Source organism: Oreochromis niloticus, linkage group LG11, assembly GCF_001858045.2.
Source record: "Oreochromis niloticus isolate F11D_XX linkage group LG11, O_niloticus_UMD_NMBU, whole genome shotgun sequence".
Lineage (NCBI taxonomy): Eukaryota > Metazoa > Chordata > Actinopteri > Cichliformes > Cichlidae > Oreochromis > Oreochromis niloticus.
This window is the reverse complement of record NC_031976.2, coordinates 5,782,044-5,787,855: the sequence shown is the minus strand read 5'-3', so window position 1 is coordinate 5,787,855 and position 5,812 is coordinate 5,782,044. Positions and strand designations below refer to the sequence as shown.

General features: G+C 41.0%; 1 long non-coding RNA gene across 1 annotated transcript; it reads left to right on the top strand.

The window, feature by feature from the left end:
- The first annotated feature begins 657 nt into the window (after positions 1-657).
- Positions 658-5,572, top strand: LOC112848278 (uncharacterized). The gene is made up of 3 exons (XR_003222315.1): positions 658-943; positions 1,121-1,268; positions 4,979-5,572. It is a non-coding gene; the product is annotated as an uncharacterized LOC112848278 (long non-coding RNA).
- The last annotated feature ends 240 nt before the right edge of the window (positions 5,573-5,812 follow it).

Genomic DNA, 5,812 nt, shown 5'->3' with positions numbered 1-5,812 from the left:
CAAATATGTGTACCTGTAGTGTGTGTGTGTTGTATTTTGACACTGAATGGAAGACTCAAAGAGTGAAGCTATGTCTTAGGTCTAGTTCTCAAATCTTCAACTGATTGTATAATGAAAAACGAACAACTATACCTCCCGTGTAGACAGGTGGACTGATGTGGCCAAAACCTGCAGTGAGTTTGGAACATTTACATTTTGAACACACAACAGTTTACTTTATCTAAGTGTTGCCTTACTTACAGTGCTTCCCCCTGTTTTCTTACTGTTTTGCATTCTTGTCATACTTACATGTTTCAGATTATCAAAGAAATAGTCAAATTTGACAAAGATAACACAAGTAAATAAAAAACACTGTGAGAAAAAATGATTGCCCCCCTGCCACTTTTGGCAGCAAGAACTGCAATCAAGCATTTGTGATAACTGGCAATGAGTCTTTCACATCACCGTGAAGGAATTTTGGTCTACTCTTCTTTGCAGAATTGTTTTAATTCAGCAAATCATCCAAGTCCTAAAGCAGCAAAGCAGCCCCGGTGTCATGGAAGCCCGGAGGCTAATGCAAGAGCTAGGACCCAAAAGCAGATTCAAGCAGAGGAGACAACAATAATGTTTCAACTAGCTTTATTTACTTAAACATAGGAATTAAAGGCAACACGAAGGAGAGATTTTTGGCAAGAAGGCAAGCAAGTCAAAACTGTGGGCAGAGGGAGATTACGGTTAGAGAGAAGAGAAGCCTTACTTGGTGGGTGGAGTGTAAACAGCTCTGGTGAATGGCCAGATGAGTGAGTAGGATGACTAGTTTTTCCAGAGAGCCACAAGAGACGGTGCCAGGAGGACAGCCAGGTGGAGGTGGTGAATGATACAAACCTGAGTGGTGAAGTGCGGTGTGGTGATGAAACAGGAGCCTTGCCGTGGAGACCAGCGTCCAGAAGATCCTGAGCTGCAGGTGAGTGGAATGATGGTGAGACGAGGCAACTAGCTGCACAGCAAAGATGAATTAAATACGAGATTTTAACAAAGAGCATAAAACAAGATCTGTTACCAACGTGAGGTTAGCCGATGGATTGGCTGACCTCAGAGATGAGGATGCTGATCTTAAATAACGTCTGCTGATTGCTTGTAGATCAGGAACAAGTGAAATGATCAGGTGGCATGATGAGGGCAGATACCGGGGAACACAGGGAGGGCACAGGAAAAACGCTGGAGCTCACCCGGACTATGACACCCGGACCGTCACACTACCACCACCATGTTTGACTATGATGCCAAAGGTAATAGAACAAACCTTCAAAGAAATTCAACTTTTGTCTTGTCAGTCGACAGAATATTTTTAAAGATCATCAGGATGGTTATTTTTATAGCAAATATGAGACGAGCCTTTGTGTTCTTTTTGGTCAGCAGTAGTTTGCTCCTTGAGACTCTCCCATGGATACCATTTTTGCCCAGTCTCCGTCTTATTGTTGAATCATGAACTCTGACTTTAACTGAGGCAAATGAGGCCTGCAGTTCTTTAGATGATGTTGTAGGTTCTTTTGTGACCTCCTTTGGTGAGTCGTCAATTTTCGTAAGCTTTACATCTCTATTCTTTAAATCATGGCATGTTATTTTTGAGATTTTGTAGCCTACTCCACTTTGTCAGACAGGTTCTATTTAGGTGATTTCTTGATTTAATTGGTCTGAACTTGGCTTACCCAAAAATGTGGTTAATCACAGTTAATTCATGATTTAACAAGGCAGATAACACATTACTTTTTCACAAGGGCCATGCACTTTTGGAAGCATTCCCCCCTTGATAAATAAAATGATTGTTTAAAAAAACTGCATGTTATATTTACTCAGGTTTTCTGTGTATAATGTTAAAGTTTGTTTGATGACCTGAAACATTTAAGTATTGAAAAACAAACAAACTAAGAAATCAGGAAGGAGGTAAATATTGTTTCACAGTTCAATATTAATTCACTTGAATTCAATTGAATTCAATTTTATTTTTACAGTGCCAAATCACAGCAACAGTCGCCTAAAGGCACTTTATATTGTAAGGTAGACCCTACAATAATACATACAGAGAAAAAACCCAACAATCATATGACCCCCTATGAGCAAGCACTTTGGCGACAGGGGGAAGGAAAAACTCCCTTTTAACAGGAAGAAACCTCCGGCAGAACCAGGCTCAGGGAGGGGCGGGGCCATCTGCTGCGACCGGTTGGGGAGAGAGAAGGAAGACAGGATGAAAAACATGCAAACTGACATGCATTTCACAGAACTGTACATTTATGTCAGTTTCACTTCTGGGATGGTGAGAGTGAATGAACAGTAAACATCCAGCTGGGTTGTTCCTCAAAGCCCTTCCAAGAAGCAAGTCTCATCTTTCCAGACACTCATTTGGACAGTTTTTTTAAGCATGCATCTAAATGGTCAAAAATAAGAATATCGAATATCAGAGTTCCAGGGTAAAAACATCTTTTCTATTGCAGAATTATCTCACTCTGATATTTCCGTGTGCCATGTCTCTCTTTTACAATGGCATCAATAGTCCTGTGTGACATACTGAGGCCAATGGCCAATAAAAACATACCTAAAACCAGCTGAATGCCTTGAGTAAGCGTCTGGAGGCTTGGTGGCCTGTTGGTGTTTGTATGCAGGGGTCCTGAGTCACATTGACAGGATTTCGATATAATTAAACATTTTTATTTATTGATATTCATGTGATTTTAATCGAAAAGGAAACAGTCCAGTCACGCATGAAAACTACATACCTAACATAACACTGTCACATATCTATTGTGTTTTATACAAATTTGGGAAATTAGGAAAATGTGACACTGCCTCATCCACCGGTGATTCAGTGTGAAATCCACGTTTTGAATTTCTTTCTTGTCTTTGAACCATCTCTTCTCTCCCTCTGTAAATCTAGAGATTCATTTATCACCTCTGACATGCATTTTAAACTTGCACAGATATTTTCTCCCCCTATATTAGACACATAAAACGAATGACATGTGCACATTTGTATATCTGGAAGTTGAATGGCGCTCATTCATCTTAAAAAAAAAGAGCCTAGTCTCTGCTGTGCTCTAATAGAGACCTGCAGTGGACACCGCAGTCGCCTCACAGCGCTGCTGATTCACAGCACTCGGCGTTTGCTACAGTGCTGGGAGACACGCTCGTCTCACATTTCTCTCTCTCCCTTTCTTTCTCCCTCTTACTCCTTATCTCCTCTCTCCTTCTCCTCCTCCCATCATCCACCGCAGCCAGGGCGTCGTTGTGGCCCCGTGTGCGCATTGTTTGATGTTGTTCTAGAAGTAAATAGACGCCGCAAACACTTGACACAGTTGTTAAACAGAGAGCGTCTAAACGTCTCCTAACTCGACATCAAACACTATGCTAATGTCTGTTGCATTAGTGATAGGGAGAGCAGCGGCGAGGAGGGAAGCGTACACGAGCAACACGGCTCAGTGCGACACACAACAGAGCAGCACATCACAGCACAACACACCTACAGTAGTGTACCACAGAACAAGATAATGAATAGAGAGGAGTGGCGTGAAGAGGTTCTTTCTTCATGCTCCGGGTGTGCTGGAGAGGTTTGGCCCTGCCTGGATACAAGAGCAGAAACAGACTGAAACGGACGGCTCACAGCCACCTTACAAAGGAGTTTGCTTGCTTAATTTTATGTTTGAAAGAGCAGATTCCCATCAGTCTGTTTCCGTAGCACCTCCTCCATTCTTTCACCTACCAGAAATTTTAATTACACCAATCATTCCACCATTCTTTTGGAATAAATTCAAGGTAATTAAAACAGGATCTTGTAGAAATTGTATAGGTACCCAATTAAGGCAATGAATAAATGTTAATGAATCTTCTGACAAGTGCAAACTTCTCTCCATTTTCCTAACTCGTTATCCAATTCAGGGTCACGCAGAGGCTGCAGCTTGTCCCAGATTTCGTAGGGCATGAGGCGGGTACAAGCTGGACACACTGTCTATAACAACATCTATATCCCTTCTACCCTATTTTCCTAATGGTACTGTACCCAACACTCAATGAATGATAGGGAAAGGTGATGATAACAGAACTGGAATTACTCCAGCAAGCAATCAAAGGAAGTAGTTTAGGAAGCACTTTTTGCAGAACATTGTGATGTCATGGTAAGGCTAAAATGTAGCATTTAAATGTCATCACTGCATCAGGTTGCACCAGAAAACAGTTGTGTCGATGCACAAAAAGCAGCTTTAGACACTGTGGATTTATTAACATTTAATCAAAACCACAGCAGTGTCCAACATGAACCAAAGTGCTTTTGTTTATTAAAAAAAATAACAGAAAGCATGCAGATCAAGGTAATACAGTTATTTGGTCCCATGCTAAATTTGTCTTTTTAAAAAATAAAAATAAAAACTGTGGGAACCAAATACACTATATTGCCAAAAGGACTGACTCACTCATTCAGGTGTTCCAATCACTTCCATGGCCACAGGTGTGTGTGAAAGAATGGTTCTCTCTCAGGACTCCAGTGAATTCTAGTGTGGTACTGTGATAGGATGCACCTGTGCAACAAGTCGAGTTGTAAAATTTCCTCGTTACTAAATATTTCACAGTCAACTGTTTGTGGTATTATAACAAAGTCGAAGTGATTGGTAGTCACAGAGCAGCATCAGGGGATGCTGCCATCCATAGTGCACAGAGGTTGCTAACTCTCTGCAGAGTCATTCACTAAAAACCTCCAAACGGCCATGTTTGGAGATTAGCTCAAGAACAGTGTGTAGAGAGCTTCATGGAATGGGTTTCCATGGCTGAGCAGCTGCATCCAAGCACAATGCAATGCAAAGCATTTAATGCCATGGTGTCAAGCACACTGCTACTGGACTCTAGAACAGTGGAGAAATGTCTGACTGCACTGTGTCAAATGCAGTGTTTGGTTGATGGTGAATTATAGTGTGGGGTTGTTTTTTACAAGTAGGGCTTGTCTCCTTACTTCCAGTGAAAGGAACTCACCAACCTGATAAAACACTTTTGGGATGAATTAGAGTGGAGCCAGGCCTCTTGTCCCACATCAGTGTCTGACCTCACACGTGGACGTCTGGAAGACTGTTAAAATATTCCCATAAACACTCCTAAACCTTTTGAAAAGCCTTCCAAGAAGAGCTGCAAACGCTGAGCTGAAATCATAGGAAACCCTATGAATTCATGTCAAGTTTTATCTTTTATGTTTTGTTCTTTTGATTGTAAATGTATTTTTTTATTCTGTTTTTCTTACTTAAAAATCGTAGGTATTTTGTAACACTGTAAAGGGGCTTTGTTTGTCAAAAGCAGGAATGTGGACCTGACTTTGAATAAACTACAGTGGAAGTGTAATCACAGTGTGGCTGATGCACTGCACCTTGAGATTTTTTTGAAAATGACAAATTTTCTTAGTTAGAAATTGTTCTATGTTATGTGAATGAAATATGGTTCATGAGATTATGAGTTTTTCCATTTAGGTCACAAATCTCTGTGTTTGCAACAGCTTTGTAAAATCTTTTTGTGATTTTTGTTTTTAGTGAACCTCTGTCCATCTCTAAAATGCTATTCTCATACCCACTCATGTGTCACCCATATGTTTTCTGTGTTCTATTATAAATAAAATAGGAGTTTATGAGATTTGTAAATGTTTTTATCTTCATTTTACGCACCATTCTGGGAATGAGGCTGAATGCACAAAGAAACCACGTACCTGCTGTGCCCGAGACCTGCCTGACCCACTAAGCCTGAGCGGACTGATACCTGGAAACAAAAGGTATCAGCTCTAGCGCCATTGCTGCCAGAGCGATGGTGG